General features: G+C 41.7%; 1 non-coding gene across 1 annotated transcript; it reads right to left on the minus strand.

The window, feature by feature from the left end:
• Positions 1-22102: 22102 nt before the first annotated feature.
• LOC130947017 (small nucleolar RNA R71) lies at positions 22103-22210 on the minus strand. Its single transcript, XR_009072431.1, has one exon. It is a non-coding gene; the product is annotated as a small nucleolar RNA R71 (small nucleolar RNA).
• Between the last annotated feature and the right edge of the window lie 1136 nt (positions 22211-23346).

Raw genomic sequence — 23346 nt, forward strand, 5'->3', positions numbered from 1 at the left:
CCACATCTCTGAACGAAGTGCAAGAACGAGCAGAGAAGTACATCAACATGGAAAAAACTCTCGACTAGGAGAGACCTCAAAATTCGGATTCACCTCCCGGGATAAGGACAAAGAGTCCAAAAAAAAGGAAGATCGACATGGAGAAAAAATAAAAAATACCACAATTACACCCCCTTCGGGTGTCTCTTGTGGATGTCTACAGAGAGGTTTACCACACTGAAAAATACCTCCAGCTCGACTACTCAAAGGCAAAAAAGGAGGAGGAAATCGGGCTGAATATTGTGAATATCATTGAATCCGTGGGCATTCCACCAACGAATGTTTTGACTTAAAGAACATCATAGAAAAACTAGTAAGAAAAGGGAAATTAGATCGGTATCTGGCCACCCGGGACAATGAGCAAAGAAAAAGATGAAGATAAGAAGATGTCGGACGAACCGAGCGATCACCTCGTACACCAGAAAGACACGTCCACATGATACACGGCGGATTTACGGGGGGAGGAATCTCCAAATCATCTCGAAAAAGACATCTTAAAGAATTATATCATGTTGAGGGGAAGGATGAAGCACCTGACATCCCCACAATTACTTTTACCAAAGAAGACGCATCCTGTATCATCTTAGGACACGATGATCCCATGGTCGTAACTATCATATTGGCAAATGCAAATCTCCACCACACACTGATAGACCAAGGGAGCTCCGCTGACATCTTGTTCAAAACTGCCTTCGACAAGCTCGGCCTGGAAGAGAAGGAACTCATAGCATATTCGAATAGTCTGTTCGGACTGGGAGATACCCCGGTTCAACCGCTCGGATACGTCTCACTACACACAACCTTCGGAAAAAGAAACCAGTCAAGAACACTCAAGATAGATTACATCGTGGTCGACGTAAGCTCAGCTTACAACGCCTTAATAGGCCGAACAACATTGAATCAGCTCGGCGCAATAGTCTCGACTCCACATCTATGCATGAAATTCCCAACTGCAGAAGGGATAGCTACAATAAATGTAGACTAGAAGATGGCACGCCGCTGTTACCATGAAAGCCTAAACCTCAGAGGCAGATGAGAAGAATTCCACACAATCGAACTTGGTGGAGTGCAGAGGCAGGAAGAACTCTGCCCACAACCCGAAGGTGAAATAGAAAAAGTACAGATCAGAGATACCCCGGATCAAACAACCAATATCAGTACAATCCTAAAAGGAGACATAAAAGAATCACTTATACAGTTCTTGCGAGAAAACGTCGACCTCTTTGCATGGAAGGCCGCAGACATGCCAGGCATAGACCCTAAGTTAATGTGCCACAAGCTATCAGTCCACCCAAGATCTCAGCTAGTACAACAGAGGTGTAGAAAGCTCGAACCAGAACGCTCCCAAGCTGTGGAAGAGCAAGTACAAGCTCTATTGGAGGCATGATTCATAAGAGAAGTCAAATACCCACTATGGAGGAAGGGTTCATAAGGGAAGTGGCGAATGTGCACCGACTACACTGATCTCAACAAAGCCTGCCCAAAAGATCCTTATCCACTCCCAAGTATCGACGCTCTGGTAGATGCCTCCTCCGGATATAAATACCTCTCGTTTATGGATGCATACCCGGGATACAATTAAATCCCAATGTATCCACCCGACCAAGAAAAAACTTCCTTTTTAACCCCAAAAGCAAATTACTGCTACATCGTAATGCCTTTCGGTCTTAAAAATACGGGAGCCACTTATCAGAGATTAATGAATAAGGTCTTTTCAGATCACATCAGAAAAATCATGAAAGTCTACGTGGACGACATGCTAATAATGACACAAAATGAAGAGATGCTATTGTCCAACCTGACCCAAGTATTTGACACTATAAGACAGCATGGCATGCGACTTAATCCCGCAAAATGCACCTTTGCAGTAGAAGCTGGCAAATTCTTGGGTTTTATGATCACACAGAGAGGAATCAAGGCAAACCCGGATAAATGCCGGGCCATACTCGATATAAAGAGTCCGACTTGTGTCAAAGAGGTACAACAACTCAACGGGAGGTTGGCAGCCTTGTCCAGGTTTCTAGTTAGATCAGCAGTCTAAGGAAGGGAAAGAAGTTTGAATAGACAACGGAGTGCGAGCAAGCCTTCCAAGATTTCAAAAAGTTCCTGGGACAACCACCTGTCTTAACTCAGCCACGGGAAGGAGAACCACTCATATTGTACCTCGCGGTAGGAAGTCGGGCAGTAGCCTCAGCACTAGTCCGAGAAGAAGACAGTGGGCAACAACCCGTATACTTCATCAGTAAAGCATTACAAGGATCCGAGTTGAACTACCAAAAAATAGAAAAGTTTGCCTACACCCTCATACTAACATCTCGACGACTTCATCTATACTTCCAAGCCCACACCATTAGGGTTCGGACCAACTAGCCCATAAAAGGGATTTTACAGAAAACAAACCTGGCAGGCAGAATCTTGCAATGGGCAGTCGAGTTGTCCGAATTCGATCTTCAATACGAAGCTCAGACAGCCATCAAATTGCAACACCTGGCCGACTTCATTGCAGAATTTACAGACACACCAGAAATCCCCACAAAATGGAATCTCTACGTGGACGGTTCCTCAAACAAAACTGGATGCGGCGCGAGTGTGATAATCGAAAGTGACCAAGGAACCCAAATCGAACTCTCCCTCAAATTCGGGTTCCCTGCCTCAAATAACCAAGCGGAATATGAGGCACTACTAGCTGGTTTGAAGCTGGCTAGGGAGGTTGGAACTCAAAAGCTTATCATCTTCAGTGACTCACAGGTAGTCACTTCACAAATAGCAGGAAGCTACCAAGCCAAAGATCACACCATGTAAAAGTACTTGGACAAAACCAGGGAACAGCTCGGACAACTTGGAGAATATAAGATCCGTCACATACCCCGAGAACAGAATGCCCGAGTTGACGCACTCTCAAAACTAACCAGCACCAAACCAGGAGGCAACAATAGAAGCCTCATCTAAGAAATTCTGCAGAATCCATCAATCTCGGAAGAAGAAAAGGTCCTGGCCATAACAGGTCAGGATCAAGGATGGATGACTCCCATAATTAACCACCTCAAAACAGAAGCACTCCCCACAGAGGAAAAGGAAGCAAAGAGGTTGAAACGGGAGGCACAATACTACACTATCATAAACAATACTCTATATAAAAGAGGGATTTCAATACCATTGTTAAAATGCGTACCGACTTCTAACACAAAGGAAGTTCTAGAAGAAGTACACAGTGGCATTTGTGGCAATCAACTCAGAGTGCAAGCACTTACCAAAAAAGTACTTCGGCCAGGGTTTTATTGGCCAACTCTACAAAAGGAAGCCACAGAGTTCGTTAAGACATGTCCATCATGTCAGAAACATGCCAACTTTCACATCGCCCCACCAGAGGAGCTCATCAGCATGACCTCACCTTGGCCATTTGCAAAATGGGGACTCGACCTTCTTGGACCCTTCCCTCAGGGATCGGGACAAGTTAAATTCCTCATAGTAGGGATAGACTACTTCACAAAGTGGATCGAGGCAGAACTCCTAGCTAATGCCACTGCTCAAAGAAGTCAAAAATTCCTATATAGGAACATTGTCACGAGGTTCAGGGTTCCACACTCCATCACCACAGACAATTGTACCCAGTTCACAGATGCAGGCTTCAGAAAGCTAGCGGCCGACTTGAAAATAAAACAACAATTTACTTCCGTAGAACATCCCCAAGCCAATGGACAAGCCAAAGCTGCCAACAAAGTCATACTGGCTGGGCTGAAACGGAGATTACAGGATGCAAAGGGAGCCTGGGTTGAGGAGCTCCCACAAGTCCTATGGGCATATCGAACAATGCTATATTCCACCACAAAGGAATCACCCTTCCGATTAGCGTATGGAATGGAGGCAATGATCCTAGTGGAGATTGAAGAAAGGTCGCCTAGAGTAATTCACTATAGTGAAGAAGCCAACTCCCAACTTCAAAGGAAAGAACTCGACCTACTTCCGGAAGTCCGAGAAAGAGCTCGGATTAGGGAAGAAGCATTAAAACAATGAATGGCTGCAAAATACAATCAAAAGGTAGTACAGCGAGTTTTTGGTGAGAACGACCTCATCCTAATCCGAAATGATATCGGAACAACTCGACCTGGAGAAGAAAAGCTGGCAGCAAACTGGAAAGGACCCTACCAAGTCATAGAAGTACTTGGAAAGGGCTACTACAGACTATCCGAACTCGATGGACGAGAGCTTCCTAGGTCATGGCACGCTTGCAACCAAAGAAGGTACTATAGTTAGGGAGGATAAAGGATCTTAGGAGAAGGCACACTCTTTTTTCTGAAAAGGTTTTTTAATGAGGCGCCAAGCCAAGACCTACAAATCACCCGACTTAGAGGATTAACCTCCCACATGTATATATTTGCGTTTTCTTTTGAATAAAATCTGTTTAGATCTTCTACAAATGCTCAAGCCGTATTAATTTGAAGCATTCATCGTCCGATTATAAAGCTACAGATCGGCAGAAAGTGAAAATCAAATTCACTATGCGATCGCGATAAAGACCAAAGATGAAAACCAAATTCATTAAAAGGTCAACCAAACGAGGGTTAAACCCAATCTCTACAAAATCGGCAAAGATAAAGACCGAATAATGCAAGAAGTTATAGAAAGTGATCCATAGAAAGGACCTGACGAGGTCCTAATAAAATAGATTGCTATAAAATAACTTAAAGACTGTCCGACGTAAAAAAGTCAGACCAGTTGCAATAACCGAAGTTATAAGTAAATCCTTGGAAAGAGATCTAGCCAGCCCTATAAAAGAGGATTACTATAACTTAGAAGGGCCCGACATGATGAGGTCGGCCCAAGACATAAAAGTTATAAAAGTAATCCCTGAAAGAGACCTGAACAAGGTCCAAGAAAGAGGATTACAAAAATAACTTAGAAGGGCCTGACATGACGAGGTCAGCCCAAGACATAAAAGTTATAAAAGTAATCCCTAAAAGAGACCTGAACAAGGTCCAAGAAAGAGGATTACAAAAATAACTTAGAAGGGCCCGACATGACGAGGTTGGCCTAAGACATAAAAGTTATAAAATTAATCCCTGAAAGAGACCTGAACAAGGTCCAAGAAAGAGGATTACAAAAATAACTTAGAAGGGCCCGACATGACGAGGTCGGCCCAAGACATAAAAGTTATAAAAGTAATCCCTGAAAGAGACCTGAACAAGGTCCAAGAAAGAGGATTACAAAAATAACTTAGAAGGGCCCGACATGACGAGGTCGGCCCAAGACATATAAGTTATAAAGTAATCCCTGAAAGAGACCTGAACAAGGTCCAAGAAAGAGGATTACAAAAATAACTTAGGAAGAACCGACATGACGAAGTCGGCCCAAAGTATAAAGCTACAAAAGTATCCCTGAAAGAGACCTAAACAAGGTCCAAAAAAGAGGGTTACTAACAACAACTTGGACAAAATCGACATAACGAAATCGGCGACCTCAGCGTTATACAAAGTAATTCCTAAATAAATACCTGAACAAAGTCCAAACAAAACAAGTTGCTGGAAATAACATCAGGCAAAGGAATCAAGCCAATCCAAAGAGGTCAGACAACGAAAAAGTTCCAACACTCCCAAAACTTAGAAGGGTACCAAGACGAGTGCAATCAGGCATGATATGAAAACTGCTAGTTATGATAGCAAGCTTCAGAGACCACCAAATTCAGCCCCAAAAGCTCGGGAACTACTTTGTTTTTCAAAATGAAGTTGCTAAACAAGCAACTAAAAAAATGTCAACAGTCAGCAAAACATCATTTACAAAATAAAGAGTTTAAAAGCCCACAAGCCGGGCTATCTACACAAGAAATTAGAGAATTCAGTTAACATCCGAAGGCTTTTCAGTAGCATCAACACGGGGTGAAGGAGGACAAGTCTGAAGAGGCACGACATCTACCATCCCATCATCCCGGTTCAAGATGTGGCAATCCGGTTCTGACTCAGGACGATCGATCTCAGCAGTAGAAGTCAAAGAGGTCGGCACGACAGAGGCTTTGGTGGCAGGTAGTGAAGGACGATCATCATCATCATCATCAGGGTCATCAGAAACAATCTTACCATCCCTAACAATGTTGTCCAGGCTAAAAAGGGAAAGATCGAGCTATGGCGCAAGAACTCGAACTTGCTCCTTCAGATTCTCATAAGCAGCAATAACGTTGCCTACAAGGTGACTTTGAAGTTTGGTATAATCGGCCCGGACAGATTCCAAGCTGTTCCTAAGATCCATCATCTCCCTATAGATGGTAACATAGTTATCCTTATGTTTTAACATCGTGTCCTCAGCTAGTTGCACAGCAGCTACCAGACCAATAGCCTGAGTCTTTTCCCCTCTAACTCCTTCTCTAGCTTGGTCACTTTCATCTCAAGCTCCTCTTTCAAACCCTTAATCTGGTCAAACTCTGATTTTGCCTCCTCCATAAAAGCCTTTGTAGCATGGATATGAAGATCTTGAGTAGTCCGGTATAAAGCTGCTCACATGTGTGCTAGTTTAATGCCACTCCGAGTAATAAAATCCAAATGATGAAGAATGAATACATCATCAGTAGGCATGACACCATAGGGAGCAATTTGTTGATCTACAAACCTGACAACATCAAAATCGGGAGCTTCCAGACTAAAAGGCTCGACAGTTCGAGGTCTTTTTGGAGGAGGAGCTGCGGAAGGAGAAGAGGTACTAGCAGAAGTTTGTGAAGGATCAACCAAACGAACCCGAGGAATAGGGATCATTGATGAGCGGATAATTTGTATGCTTTTTGGCATTGTTTTTAGTATGTTTTTAGTATGATCTAGTTAGTTTTTAGTATATTTTTATTAGTTTTTAGATAAAATTCACTTTTCTGGACTTTACTATGAGTTTGTGTGTTTTTCTGTGATTTCAGGTATTTTCTGGCTGAAATTGAGGGATCTGAGCAAAAATCTGATCCAGAGACTCAAAAGGACTGCAGATGCTGTTGGATTCTGACCTCTCTGAACTCGAAGTGGATTTTCTGGAGCTACAGAAGCCCAATTGGCGCGCTCTCAACGGCGTTGGAAAGTAGACATCCTGGGCTTTCCAGCAATATATAATAGTTCATACTTTGCCCAAGATTTGATGGCCCAAACCGGCGTTCAAAGTCACCTCAAGAAATTCCAGCGTTAAACGCCGGAACTGGCACCTAATTCGGAGTTAAACGCCCAAACTGGCACTAAAGCTGGCGTTTAACTCCAAGGAGAGTCTCTACACGAAAATGCTTCATTGCTCAGCCCAAGCACACACCAAGTGGGCCCGGAAGTGGATTTTTATGTCATTTACTCATCTTTGTACACCTTAGGCTACTAGTTATCTATAAGTAGGACCTTTTACTATTGTATTAAAGAGACTTTGGTAGCTATCTTCGTTTTATGCTATCTTAGATCATTGGGAGGCTGGCCATTCGGCCATGCCTAGACCTTATGCTTTTGTATTTTCAACGGTGGAGTTTCTACACACCATAGATTAAGGTGTGGAGCTCTGCTGTACCTCGAGTATTAATGCAATTACTATTGTTCTTCTATTCAATTCCGCTTGTTCTTTGTCCAAGATATCACTTGTTCTTCAACTTGATGAAGGTGATGATTGACGCCCATCATCCTTCTCACCCATGAACAAGGTGACTGACAACCATTCTTGTTCTACAAGCATCTGAGGCTTAGTGAATATCTCTTGGATTCCTGATAACACGATGCATGGTTGATCGCCTGACAACCGAGTGCTCGCCTGACAAACGAGCCAGCCATTCCGTGAGATCAGAGTCTTCGTGGTATAGGCAAGAACTGATGGCGGCATTCAAGAGAATCCGGAAGGTCTAACCTTGTCTGTGGTATTCTGAGTAGGATTCAATGATTGAATGACTGTGACGTGCTTCAAACTCCTAGCAGGCTAGGGCGTTAGTGACAGACGCAAAAGTATCAATGGATATTATTCCGGCCTGAACGAGAACCGACAGATGATTAGCCTATGCTGTGACAGAGCATCAGGGACGTATTTTCACTGAGAGGATGGGAGGTAGCTGGTGCACGAAATTGCAATAACACTTTTGCAATCCCGCACAACTAACCAGCAAGTGCACTGGGTCGTCCAAGTAATACCTTGTGTGAGCAAGGGTCGATCCCACGGAGATTGTCAGCTTGAAGCAAGCTATGGTTATCTTGTAAATCTTAGTCAGGAGATCAGAAATTATCAGGATTGATTGTAAAAAGTAAAAGAACATGAAATGGTTACTTGTTTTGCAGTAATGGAGAATAGGTTGGGGTTTTGGAGATGCTCCATCTTCTGAATCTCTGCTTTCCTACTGTCTTCTTCATCAAACACGCAAGTCTCCTTCCATGGCAAGCTCATGTAGGGTTTCACCGTTGTCAATGGCTACCTCCCATCCTCGCAGTGAAAGCTAATGCACGCACTCTGTCACAGTACTGCCAATCACCGGTTTGGTTCCCTCCCCTACCGGAATAGAATCCCTCTTTTGCGTCTGTCACTAACGCCCAGTAGGTTACAGGTTTGAAGCACGTCACAGTCATTCAATCATTGAATCCTACTCAGAATACCACAGACAAGGTTTAGACCTTCCGGATTCTCTTGAATGCTGCCATCAGGTCCTGCCTATACCACGAAGATTCCGATTAAAGAACCCAAGAGATAACTACTCAATCTAAGATAGAACAGAGGTGGTTGTCAGGCACGTGTTCATAGTTGAGAATGATGATGATTGTCATGGATCATCACATTCATCCGGATTAAGAACAAGTGTTATCTTAGAATCGAAGCAAGCATGATTGAATAAGAAACAGTAGTAATTGCATTAATCCATCAAGACACAGCAGAGCTCCTCACCCCCAACCATGGGGTTTAGAGGCTCATACTGTGGAAAGAAACGTGTACAAAATGTTATGGGGTCATAAGGTACGGATACAATGTCAAAAGATCCTATAAGTAGTAAACTAGTGTCCTAAGGTCTACAGAAATGAGTAAATGACAGAAAAATCCACTTCCGGGCCCACTTGGTGTGTGCTTGGGCTGAGCAATGAAGGAATTTCGTGTAGAGACCTTTTCTGGAGTTAAACGCCAGCTTTCATGCCAGTTTGGGCGTTTAACTCCAAATTTTATGCCAGTTCCGGCGTTTAACGCTGGAATTTCTGTAGGTGACTTTGAGCGCCGATTTGGGCCATCAAATCTTGGGCAAAGTATGGACTATTATATATTGCTGGAAAGCCCAGGATGTCTACTTTCCAATGCCGTTGAGAGCGCGCCAATTGGGCTTCTGTAGCTCCAGAAAATCCACTTCGAGTGCAGGGAGGTCAGAATCCAACAGCATCTGCAGTCCTTTTCAGTCTCTGGATCAGATTTTTGCTCAGGACCCTCGATTTCAGTCAGAAAATACCTGAAATCACAGAAAAACACACAAACTCATAGTAAAGTCCAGAAAAGTGAATTTTAATTAAAAACTAATAAAAATATACTAAAAACTAACTAAAAGATACTAAAAACATACTAAAAACAATGCCAAAAAGCATACAAATTATCCGCTCATCACAACACCAAACTTAAATTGTTGCTTGTCCCCAAGCAACTGAAAATCAAAATAGGATAAAAAGAAGAGAATATACTATAGATTCCAAAATATCAAAGAAACATAGCTCCAATTAGATGAGTGGGACTAGTAGCTTTTTGCCTCCGAACAGTTTTGGCATCTCACTCTATCCTTTGAAGTTCAGAATGATTAGCATCTATAAGAACTCAGAACTCAGATAGTGTTATTGATTCTCCTAGTTAAGTATATTGATTCTTGAACATAGCCTGTGTATGAGTCTTGGCTGTGACCCAAAGCACTCTGTCTTCCAGTATTACCACCGGATACATACATGCCACAGACACATAATTGGGTGAACCTTCTTAGATTGTGACTCAGCTTTGCTAAAGTCCCCAATTAGAGGTGTCCAGGGTTCTTAAGCACACTCTTGTTGCCTTGGATCACAACTTTATTTCCTTCTCTCTCTTTTTTTTCTTTTTCTTTTTCTTTTTCTTTCTTCAAGAATCAGTTTGATGATTTTTCAGATCCTCAATAACAGTTCTCTTTCTCCTCATTCTTTCAAGAGCCAACAATTTTAACATTCTTAAAACAACAAATTCAAAAGACATATGCACTGTTCAAGCATTCATTCAGAAAACAAAAAGTATTGTCACCACGTCAAACTAATTCAACTAGTTTTCAGAGATAAATTTCGAAACCCTGTACTTCTTGTTCTTTTGTGATTAAAGCATTTTTCTTTTAAGAGAGGTGATGGATTCATAGGACATTCATAGCTTTAAGGCATAAACTTAAATTTTATTAATTATGAACTAAGAACAAGACTCAAATATAGATATAAGATGAAACTAATAAATAGAAAATAAATAAAAAAAACGCAAACATAGGCTCCTAATGATAGAGGTTTTCACAGAGTTAGAACTCAACAACCTTGATTTTGAGAAGTGGATGCTCCCTCAGCTTGAGAGGAGAACTTTTGGCGTTTCATCTCTTGAATTTCACGCCCCTGCTTCTCTTGTTCCTTCAGCAGTTTGCAGAGCATGCAGTTCTGATTCTGCTGTTCTTCCTTCAGTTGCTCCATAGTCTCTTGCAACTTGTTAATAGATGCTTCTAGGTTGGACCAGTAGTCAATTCTTGGGAATTTAGGGAGGAATTCCTGCGCCCTCCTCTTGATGGAGTTGTCTTGCACTTGTCCTTCCATTGACTTCTTGGTGATTGGGTGTTCAATGGGTATGAACTCATCCACTCCCATCTTCACCCCAGCCTCTTTACAGAGCAAGGAGATCAAGCTTGGATAAGCCAATTTGGCTTCAGTGGAATTCTTATTTGCAATTGTGTAGATCTCACAAGCAATCACATGATGCACCTCCACTTCTTTTCCAAGCATAATGCAATGAATCATCACTGCTCTCTTGATGGTGACCTCAGAACGGTTGCTAGTGGGCAATATGGAACGCCCAATAAAGTCTAGCCAACCTCTTGCAATTGGTTTGAGGTCTCCCCTCTTGAGTTGGTTTGGGACACCCTTAGAATTGGTTATCCACTTAGTTCCAGGGAGGCATATGTCCTCTAGAACTTGATCCAACCCCTTATCTACTCTCACCATCCTCCTATTAAAGGAATCAGGATCATCTTGCAGTTGAGGCAACTTGAAGATTTCTCTTATTTTGTCCAGATGGAAGTATATAACTTTCCCTCTGACCATGGTTCTATAGGTATGGTAAGCAGTTCCAGTCATTCTCTGCTTATCTGTTAGCCACAGATTTGAGTAGAATTCCTGAACCATGTTCCTTCCAACCTTTGTCTCAGGATTGGTTAGAACTTCCCATCCTCTGTTTCGAATTTGCTCTTGGATCCCCGGATATTCATCTTCTTTCAGATCAAATTTAACTTCCGGGATCACTGACCTCAGACCCATTATTTTATGATAATGGTCTTCATGTTCTTTGGTTAAGAACTTCTCTTCATTCCAAAGATTCTTTGGATTATTCTCTTTCTTGCCTCTTAAATTGGTTTGTTTTCCCTTAGGAGCCATGATATTGATGAATCTTGGCTTAGTAATCACGGAAAAGCACACCAAACTTAGAGGTTTGCTTGTCCTCAAGCAAAATAAAAGAGAGAAGAGAAGGGGAGGAAGAGGAAATTCGAATGGTGTGGTGGAATGAGGGAGCCAAACGTGTATTTATAAGGTGGAGAGGGGAGTTTTCGAAAAACAAGAGAGGGATTTGAAAAGATATGGAAAGAAATTGAGAAAAGGGTGAGTTTTTGAAGAAGATTTGGGATTAATTTGAAATAGATTTGAAGAATGGTTTTGATTTGTGAAGATTTGAAAGTGAATGATGAAGGGTTGAAGTGCATTTATGTAGAAGAGTATGGTTAAAAAGAGGAAAGTTTGAAAAAAATTGAGTTGAAAACAAAAATGTGGTCCCCCCACCTTTCTGGCGTTAAACGCCCAGAATGGCACCCATTCTGGCGTTTAACGCCCATTTGCTACCCTTTTTGGGCGTTTAACGCCCAGCCAGGTGCCCTGGCTGGCGTTAAACGCCAGAAATCCTTTATCACTGGGCGTTTTTCCAAAACGCCCAGGATGCTGCACACCTGGCGTTAAACGCCCAGAATGGTGCCCATTCTGGCGTTTAACGCCCAAAATGGTACCATTACTGGCGTTAAACGCCCAGAATGGTGCCCATTCTGGCGTTTAACGCCCAAAATGCCCCTTACTGGCGTTTTTTTTCGCCAGTAAGCTCATTTTCTCTGCTTTTTGAGCTGAATCCTTCTGTAACTCTGTGAATTCCTTCATTTTTGATACTTGCCTTTGTAAGAAAAATTCATACAACCTTCTAATGACTGGGTTGCCTCCCAGCAAGCGCTTCTTTACTGTCTTTAGCTGGACTTTCACTGAGAATCACTCAAGTCTCAGTTTTGAGCATTCCTGCTCAAAATTTCCTTCAAGATAGTGCTTGATTCTCTGTCCATTAACAATGAACTTCTTGTCAGAATCAATATCCTGAAGCTCAACATATCCATATGGTGATACTCCTGTAATCACATACGGACCCCTCCACCGGGATTTGAGTTTTCCTGGAAACAATTTGAGCCTGGAGTTGAAGAGCAGAACTTTTTGTCCTGGCTCAAAGACTCTGGTTGACAATCTCTTGTCATGCCACTTCTTTGCCTTTTCCTTATAAATTTTTGCATTTTCAAAGGCATTGAGTCTGAACTCCTCTAGCTCATTTAACTGGAGCAGTCTTTTCTCACCAGCTAACTGTGCATCCATGTTTAGGAATCTGGTTGCCTAGTAGGCTTTGTGTTCCAGTTCCACAGGCAAATGACAGGCCTTCCCATACACCAGTTGGTATGGAGAGGTGCCTATAGGAGTCTTGAATGCTGTTCTGTATGCCCACAGAGCATCATCCAAGCTCTTTGCCCAATCCTTTCTTCGGGCTGTCACAGTCCGTTCTAGGATTCTTTTTAGCTCTCTGTTAGAGACTTCAGCTTGTCCATTTGTCTGTGGATGATACGGAGTTGCCACTTTATGGCTGATTCCATATCTAACCATAGCAGAGTATAGCTGTTTATTGCAGAAATGAGTGCCCCCATCACTGATTAGCACTCTGGGGACACCAAACCTGCTGAAAATGTTCTTCTGGAGGAATTTCAGCACGGTCTTGGTATCATTAGTGGGTGTAGCAATTGCTTCTACCCACTTAGATACATAGTCTACTGCCACCAGAATGTAAGTGTTTGAGTATGATGGTGGGAATGGCCCCATGAAGTCAATTCCCCATACATCAAACAATTCTATCTCTAATATCCCTTGTTGAGGCATGGCATATCCATGAGGCAGATTACCAGCTCTTTAGCAACTGTCACAGTTACGCACAAACTTTCGGGAGTCTTTATAGAGAGTAGGCCAGTAGAATCCACACTGGAGAACTTTAGTGGCTGTTCGCTCACTTCCAAAATGTCCTCCATAATGTGATCCATGGCAGTGCCATAGGATCTTTTGTGCTTCTTCTCTGGGTACACACCTGCGGATCACTCCGTCAGCACATCTCTTAAAGAGATATGGTTCATCCCAAAGGTAGTACTTGGCATCTGAAATTAGTTTCTTTCTCTGCACATAACTGTACTCTTTGGGTATGAACCTCACAGCTTTATAGTTTGCAATATCTGCAAACCATGGAGCTTCCTGAATGGCAAAGAGTTGCTCATCTGGGAAAGTCTCAGAGATCTCAGTAGAAGGGAGGGACGCCCCAGCTACTGGTTCTATCCGGGACAGATGATCAGCCACTTGGTTCTCTGTCCCTTTTCTGTCTCTTATTTCTATATCAAACTCTTGCAGAAGCAACACCCATCTTATAAGCCTGGGTTTTGAATCCTGCTTTGTGAGTAAGTATTTAAGAGCAGCATGGTCAGTGTACACAATCACCTTTGATCCCACTAAGTAGGATCTAAACTTGTCAATGGCATAGACCACTGCAAGTAACTCTTTTTCTGTGGTTGTGTAATTCTTCTGTGCATCATTTAGAACACGGCTAGCATAATAAATGACATGCAGAGTTTGTTATGCCTCTGTCCCAACACTGCACCAATGGCATGATCACTGGCATCACACATTAATTCAAATGGTAATGCCCAATCTGGTGCAGAGATGACTGGTGCTGTGACCAGTTTAGCTTTCAGGGTCTCAAATGCCTGCAAACACTGTGTGTCAAACACAAATGGAGTGTCAGCAGCTAACAGGTTACTCAAAGGTTTAGCAATTTTCGAAAAATCCTTGATAAACCTTCTGTAGAATCCTGCATGCCCCAGAAAGCTTCTGATTGCCTTAACATTGGCAGGTGGTGGTAATTTTTCAATTACCTCTACCTTTGTCTTATCCACCTCTATTCCCTTGCTTGAAATTTTGTGCCCAAGGACAATTCCTTCAGTCACCATAAAGTGACATTTCTCCCAGTTTAAAACCAGGTTAGTCTTTTGGCATCTTTTCAGGACAAGTGATAGGTGGTTAAGACAGGAGCTAAATGAGTCTCCATATACTGAAAAGTCATCCATGAAGACTTCCAGAAATTTCTCTACCATATCTGAGAAGATAGAGAGCATGCACCTTTGAAAGGTTGCAGGTGCATTGCACAGACCAAAAGGCATCCTTCTGTAGGCAAACACGCCAGAAGGGCAAGTAAATGCTGTTTTCTCTTGGTCCTGAGGATCTACTGCAATTTGGTTGTAGCCTGAATAGCCATCCAAAAAGCAGTAGTAGTCATGACCAGCTAGTCTTTCTAGCATTTGGTCTATGAATGGTAAAGGAAAATGATCCTTTCTGGTGGCTGTATTGAGTCTTCTGTAGTCAATACACATGCGCCACCCTGTGACTGTTCTTGTAGGAACCAGTTCATTTTTTTCATTATGAACCACTGTCATGCCTCCCTTTTTGGGAACAACTTGGACAGGGCTCACCCAGGGGCTATCAGAAATAGGATAAATAATCCCAGCCTCTAGTAATTTAGTGACCTCTTTCTGCATCACCTCCTTCATGGCAGGATTTAGCCTCCTCTGTGGTTGAACCACTGGTTTGGCATTATCCTCCAATAGGATCTTGTGCATGCATCTAGCTGGGCTAATGCCCTTGAGATCACTGATGGACCACCCAAGAGCTGTCTTGTGTGTCCTTAGCACTTTAATCAGTGCTTCCTCTTCCTGTGGATTTAAAACTGAGCTTATAATCACTGGAAAAGTGTCACCCTCTCCCAGAAATGCATATTTCAGGGATGATGGTAGTGGTTTAAGTTCAGGCTTAGGAGGCTTATCCTCCTCCTGAGGAATTTTCGAAAATTCCTTTGCCTCCTCTGGCTCTTCCTGATCAGTTTGAGCATCTTTGAAGATGTCCTCAAGCTCTGATTCTAGGCTTTCAGCCATATTGATCTCTTCTACCAGAGAGTCAATAATGTCAGCGTCCATACAGTCCTCTGGTGTGTCTGGATGCTGCATAGCTTTTACAGCATTCAACTTGAACTCATCCTCATTGACTCTCAGGGTTACTTCCCCTTTTTGTACATCAATGAGAGTTCGTCCAGTTGCTAGGAAGGGTCTTCCTAGAATGAGAGTTGCACTCTTGTGCTCCTCCATTTCCAGCACCACAAAGTCAGTTGGAAAGGCAAATGGCCCAACCTTTACAATCATGTCCTCTATTATGCCTGATGGGTGTTTAATGGAGCCATCAGCAAGTTGGAGGCATATCCTGGTTGGTTTGACTTCTCCAATCAACCCAAGCTTTCTGATAGTGGATGCAGGTATTAGATTGATGCTTGCTCCAAGATCACATAAAGCTGTCTTGGTGCAAGTGCCTTCTAATGTGCATGGTATCAGAAAGCTTCCAGGATCTTGAAGCTTTTCTGGTAAGCTTTTTAGAATGACTGCACTGCATTCTTCAGTGAGAAACACTTTTTCAGTTTCTCTCCAATCCTTCTTATGACTTAAGATTTCCTTCATGAACTTAGCATAAGAAGGTATTTGCTCAAGTGCCTCTGCAAAAGGAATCTTTATTTCAAGAGTCCTTAAATAATCTGCAAAGCGGGCAAATTGCTTATCCTGTTCCGCCTTGCGGAGTTTCTGAGGATAAGGCATCTTGGCTTGATATTCTTCAACCTTAGATGCTGCAGGTTTATTCCTTACAGAAGTGGTTGAAGAAGCCTTGTTAGAGGGATTACTGTCAGCACTCTCAGGTGTCTGATTTTCCCTTGGCGTTTGGACGCCAGGAATGGGTGGAAAATGGGCGTTTAACGCCAACTTTTCCCCTTTTCTGGCGTTTGAACGCCAGAACTGGGCAAGGAATGGGCGTTTAACGCCAGCTTTCCTTCCCTTTCTGGCGTTTGAACGCCAATATTCCTCTCTGGGCTCTTACTGTCCTCAGAGGGATTTTGAACAGTGGGTTGGTTGTCCTCTGTCAATTGTTCCTTGTTTGGCTTTTGCTCTTTTGAGCAGTGTTATTCAAGGTCTTCCCACTCCTCAATTGAACTGCTTGACACTCCTCTGTTATCTGTTTAGATATTTGCTGTTTTGCTTGATTCAACTGTAGTTCTATGCTTTTATTAGCAACTTTAGTTTCATGGAGCATCTCTTTAAATTCTGCTAACTGTTCTGTCATCAGGAGTAGTTGTTGATTAAGCTCCATTATCTGTTCTTGAGGATTAGAGTCAGTGACTACTGTCATGACTTCCTCTTCTGGAGAGAACTCATTGCTAGAGTACAGATATTGGTTTCTAGCAACAGTGTCTATAAGCTCTTGAGCTTCTTCAATTGTCTTCCTCATGTGTATAGATCCACCAGCTGAGTGGTCTAAAGACATCTGAGCTTTTTCTATAAGCCCATAGTAGAAAATGTCTAACTGTACCCACTCTGAAAACATTTCAGAGGGACATTTTCTTAGCATACCTCTATACCTCTCCCAGGCATTATAAAGGGATTCATGATCCTCTTGTTTAAAGCCTTGGATGTCCAGCCTTAGCTGTGTCATCCTCTTTGGAGGGTAAAAATGATTCAGGAATTTGTCTGATAACTGTTTCCATGTCTTTATGCTTGCTGTAGGTTGGTTATTTAACCACCTTTTAGCTTGATCTTTTACAGCAAATGGAAACAGTAATAGTCTGTAGACATCCTGATCTACCTCTTTATCATGTACTGTGTCAGCAATTTGTAAGAACTGTGCCAGAAACTCAGTAGGTTCTTCCTGTGGAAGACCGGAATACTGGCAATTTTGCTGCACTATGATAATGAGTTGAGGATTTAGCTCAAAGCTGCTTGCTTTGATGGGAGGTATACAGATGCTACTCCCATATGCAGCTGTAATGGGGTTAGCATAAGACCCCAGAGTCCTCTTGGACTGATTAATTCCACTTAAGTCCATAATGGACAAAAGGGAAATGAGAATGATTGCAAAGAGATAAATTTTGTTTATTTTTATATTTTTTTTTTAAAAAGAGGAACGAGAAAAACAGCAAAAAGACACCAAACTTAAAATTTTTAGAAATCAAACACTAATTTTTTTCGAAAATTTTAAGAGAAAAACACAAAGAGGACACCAAACTTAGAACTTTTGTGAATCAAAAAGGGACTAAGAACAAGAAAAGTTCGAAAATCAAAAGAAAAACAACAGCATGCAATTGACACCAAACTTAAAATATGAAACTAGACTCAACTAAAAGACTCTAAACCAACAAAAATAAAACAGTCCTAATCTAAGCAACAAGATAAGCCGTCAGTTGTCCAAACTCGAACAATCCCCGGCAACGGCGCCAAAAACTTGGTGCACGAAATTGCAATAACACTTTTGCAATCCCGCACAACTAACCAGTAAGTGCACTGGGTCGTCCAAGTAATACCTTGTGTGAGCAAGGGTCGATCCCACGGAGATTGTCGGCTTGAAGCAAGCTATGGTTATCTTGTAAATCTTAGTCAGGAGATCAGAAATTATCAAGATTGATTGTAAAAAGTAAAAGAACATGAAATGGTTACTTGTTTTGCAGTAATGGAGAATAGGTTGGGGTTTTGGAGATGCTCCATCTTCTGAATCTCTGCTTTCCTACTGTCTTCTTCATCAAACACGCAAGTCTCCTTCCATGGCAAGCTCATGTAGGGTTTCACCGTTGTCAATGGCTACCTCCCATCCTCGCAGTGAAAGCTAATGCACGCACTCTGTCACAGTACTGCCAATCACCGGTTTGGTTCCCTCCCCTACCGGAATAGAATCCCTCTTTTGCGTCTGTCACTAACGCCCAGTAGGTTACAGGTTTGAAGCACGTCACAGTCATTCAATCATTGAATCCTACTCAGAATACCACAGACAAGGTTTAGACCTTCCGGATTCTCTTGAATGCTGCCATCAGGTCCTGCCTATACCACGAAGATTCCGATTAAAGAACCCAAGAGATAACTACTCAATCTAAGATAGAACAGAGGTGGTTGTCAGGCACGTGTTCATAGTTGAGAATGATGATGATTGTCACGGATCATCACATTCATCCGGATTAAGAACAAGTGTTATCTTAGAATCGAAGCAAGCATGATTGAATAAGAAACAGTAGTAATTGCATTAATCCATCAAGACACAGCAGAGCTCCTCACCCCCAACCATGGGGTTTAGAGGCTCATACTGTGGAAAGAAACGTGTACAAAATGTTATGGGGTCATAAGGTACGGATACAATGTCAAAAGATCCTATAAGTAGTAAACTAGTGTCCTAAGGTCTACAGAAATGAGTAAATGACAGAAAAATCCACTTCCGGGCCCACTTGGTGTGTGCTTGGGCTGAGCAATGAAGGAATTTCGTGTAGAGACCTTTTCTGGAGTTAAACGCCAGCTTTCATGCCAGTTTGGGCGTTTAACTCCAAATTTTATGCCAGTTCCGGCGTTTAACGCTGGAATTTCTGTAGGTGACTTTGAGCGCCGATTTGGGCCATCAAATCTTGGGCAAAGTATGGACTATTATATATTGCTGGAAAGCCCAGGATGTCTACTTTCCAATGCCGTTGAGAGCGCGCCAATTGGGCTTCTGTAGCTCCATAAAATCCACTTCGAGTGCAGGGAGGTCAGAATCCAACAGCATCTGCAGTCCTTTTCAGTCTCTGGATCAGATTTTTGCTCAGGACCCTCGATTTCAGTCAGAAAATACCTGAAATCACAGAAAAACACACAAACTCATAGTAAAGTCCAGAAAAGTGAATTTTAATTAAAAACTAATAAAAATATACTAAAAACTAACTAAAAGATACTAAAAACATACTAAAAACAATGCCAAAAAGCATACAAATTATCCGCTCATCAGTAGCTGCTGACAACAGTGAAACCCTACACGAGCTTGCCATGGAAAGGAGTAAGAAGGATTGGATGAAGGCAGTAGGAAAGCAGAGAGACGGAAGGGAAGGCATCTTCATACGCTTGTCTGAAGCTCTTACACCAATGATATACATAAGTATCACTATCTTTATCTTTTATGTTATTTTCGTTCATCACCATATACATTTGAGTTTGCCTGACTAAGATTTACAAGATGACCATAGCTTGCTTCAATGCTAACAATCTCCGTGGGATCGACCCTTACTCACGTAAGGTATTACTTGGACGACCCAGTGCACTTGCTGGTTAGTTGTGCGAAGTTGTGTAATGCCATGGAATTGAACCACCAAGTCTTTTGGAGTTCATGACCAGGGATTATGAGAGTTGTGAAAAGTATTGTTCACAATTTTGCGCACCAAGTTTTTGGCGCCGTTGCCGGGGATTGTTCAAGTTTTGAGCAAGCTTTTGGTAACAATGCCTGGGATTGTTCAGTTTGGACAACTGAAGGTTCATCTTGTTGCTTAGATTAGGTATTTATTTTTTTTCGAAATTCTTGAAGATGAATCCTAGAGTTTCATGATGATTTGTTGAAATCTGGCTGGCTGAGAAGCCATGTCTAATCTGATTGGACCGAGGTTTCAACTTATCACCACAAGAGCTTGTTGATTTTCATCAATTTTGCTTTTGGAGCAGTGATTTGCTAAGGCTTGGCTGACCTTTGGTCATGTCTAGTGTTTTGGACCGAAGCTTTCTTTGAAAGCTTGGCTGGCTGTGAAGCCATGTCTAATTCCTGGACCGGAGTCTTAGACTAGCATTGCACTGATTCCTGGAATTCTCATTAAGAATTTTGATATCTTTTTTTCCACTTAATTTTCGAAAAACACAAAAAAATCAAAAAAATCATAAAATCCAAAAATATTTGATGTTTCTTGCTTAAGTCTAGTGTCTCATCTTAAGTTGGTGTCAATAGCATGCATTCATTCATGTGTCTTAAGGGTCTTCAAGTAATTCTTGATGATTTCTTACTCTGATCTTTGAATTCTTTTGGCTTGAGTGTTTATGTGTCTCATATAGTGTTAGTAGTATACAAACTGCTAAGTTTGGTGTCTTGCATGCATTGTTATTTGATTCTTATTGCATTTTGATTATTAAAAATCCAAAAATACTTTTAATTTGTGTCTTTTCAAGTCAATGATACAAAGAATTGAAGATTCAGAACATGCTGCAGAGGAATTATACAGAAAAAGCTGAGCATTCAAAAATGCCCAGTGAAGAAGGCAGACTGGCGTTTAAACGCCAGCCAGGGTACCTGGTTGGGCGTTTAACGCCCAAAGAGGTAGCATTTTGGGCGTTAAACGCCAGAATGTATACCATTCTGGGCGTTTAACGCCAGAATGTATACCATTCTGGGCGTTTAACGCCAGGATGGTGCTAGGGGGAAGATTTTGTTTTCAAAATCAAATTTTTTCAAGTTTTCAAAGTTTTTCAAAATCAAATCTTTTTCAAATCATATCTTTTCAATCAAATGTTTTCAAAATCAATTTCTTTCCTTTTTCAAAGATACTTACTAACAATTAATGATTTGATTGAACATTTTTTGCCTTTTTTTTGTTGAGGAAGGTTTTATGTTTGAATCATATCTTTTCTTGTTAGGCAAGTCATTAATTTTCAAAATCAAATCTTTTAAAATTGTTTTCAAAACATATCTCTTAAAATTGTTTTCAAATCATATCTTCTCAATCACATCTCTTTAAAACTAATCATATCTTCTTAACCACATCTTTTTCAAAATAGTTTTCAATCAAATCTTTCTAATTTATAATTTCAAAATCTTTTTCAAAAATCACTTGATTTCTTTTCCACTTTCAATTTTCGAAAATCAATTAAGTGAATTTCAAAATGTTTTCAAAATCTTTTGATTGAATTTTCGAAAATTCTCTTCACTCCTTCTCACATCCTTCTATTTATGGAGTACCACTCCTTCTTAATGCACAATTCGAACCTTATCTAATTAAAGTTCGAATTATTCTTCTCCTTCTTCTTTCTATTTCTCTTTTCCTCTGACACCTCAAGGAATCTCTATACTGTGACATAGAGGATTCCACATTTTCTTGTTCTCTTCTCTTTCACATGAGCAGGAGCAGAGACAAAGGCATTCTTGTTGAAGCTGATCCTGAACCCGAAAGGACCTTGAAGCGAAAGCTAAGAGAAGCCAAGGCACAACTCTCTTTAGAGGACCTGACCGAATTCTTCAAAGGAGAAGAACACATGGCAGCCGAAAACAACAACAATGCCAACAATGCAAGGAAGGTGCTGGGTGACTTCACTGCACCTACTCCTGATTTCTATGGGAGAAGCATCTCTATCCCTGCCATTGGAGCAAACAACTTTGAGCTTAAGCCTCAATTAGTTTCTCTAATGCAACAGAATTGCAAGTTCCATGGACTTCCAATGGAAGATCCTCATCAGTTCTTAGCTGAATTCTTGCAAATCTGTGACACAGTCAAGACTAATGGGGTTGACCCTGAGGTCTATAGACTGATGCTATTACCTTTTGCTGTAAGAGACAGAGCTAGAATATGGTTGGACTCTCAACCTAAAGAAAGCCTGGACTCTTGGGAAAAGCTAGTCAATGCCTTCTTGGCAAAGTTCTTTCCACCACAAAGATGGAGTAAGCTTAGAGTGGAAGTCCATACCTTCAGACAGAAGGATGGAGAATCCCTCTATGAAGCTTGGGAAAGATACAAACAATTAATCAGAAGATGTCCCTCAGACATGCTTTCTGAATGGAGCATCATAGGTATTTTCTATGATGGTCTCTCTGAACTATCCAAGATGTCTTTGGATAGCTGCTGGAGGATCTCTTCATCTGAAGAAGACGCCTGCAGAAGCTCAAGAGCTGATTGAAATGGTTGCAAATAACCAATTCATGTACACTTCTGAAAGGAATCCTGTGAACAATGGGACTAGTCAGAAGAAAGGAGTTCTTGAGATTGACACTCTGAATGCCATTTTGGCTCAGAACAAGATATTGACTCAACAAGTCAATTTGATTTCTCAAAGTCTGTCTGGAATGCAAAATGCACCTGGCAGTACTAAGGGAGCTTCATCTGAGGAAGAAGCTTATGATCCTGAGAACCCTTCAATGGAAGAGGTGAATTACCTAGGAGAACCCTATGGAAACACCTATAATTCTTCTTGGAGAAATCACCCAAATCTCTCATGGAAGAATCAAGAGAGACCTCAACAAGGTTTCAACAACAACAATGGTGGAAGAAACAGGTTTAGCAATGGCAAGCCTTTTCCATCATCTTCTCAGCAACAGACAGAGAGTTCTAAGCAGAATACCTCTGACTTAGCAACAATGGTCTCTGATCTAATCAAAACCACTCAAAGTTTCATGAATGAAACAAGGTCCTCCATTAGGAATTTGGAAGGACAAGTGGGTCAGCTGAGTAAGAAAGTCACTGAACTCCCTCCTAGTACTCTCCCAAGTAATACAGAAGAAAATCCAAAAGGAGAGTGCAAAGCCATAACCATGGCCGAATATGGAGAGGAAAGAGAGGAGGTGGACGCCACTGAGGAAGACCCCAATGGGCGTGCACCAATCTCCTCTGAGTTCCCCAATGAGGAACCATGGGAATCTGAGGCTCAAAATGAGACCATAGAGATTCCATTGGACTTACTTCTGCCTTTCATGAGCTCTGATGAGTATTCTTCCTCTGAAGAGGATGAGTATGTCACTGAAGAGCAAGTTGCTAAATATCTTGGAGCAATCATGAAGCTAAATGACAAGTTATTTGGAAATGAGACTTGGGAGGATGAACCCCCTTTGCTCACCAAAGAACTGGATGACTTGTCTAGGCAGAAACTGCCTCAAAAGAGGCAGGATCCTGGGAAGTTTTCTATACCTTGCA

This window comes from Arachis stenosperma, chromosome 8 (assembly GCF_014773155.1).
Source record: "Arachis stenosperma cultivar V10309 chromosome 8, arast.V10309.gnm1.PFL2, whole genome shotgun sequence".
NCBI classification, from domain to species: domain Eukaryota; kingdom Viridiplantae; phylum Streptophyta; class Magnoliopsida; order Fabales; family Fabaceae; genus Arachis; species Arachis stenosperma.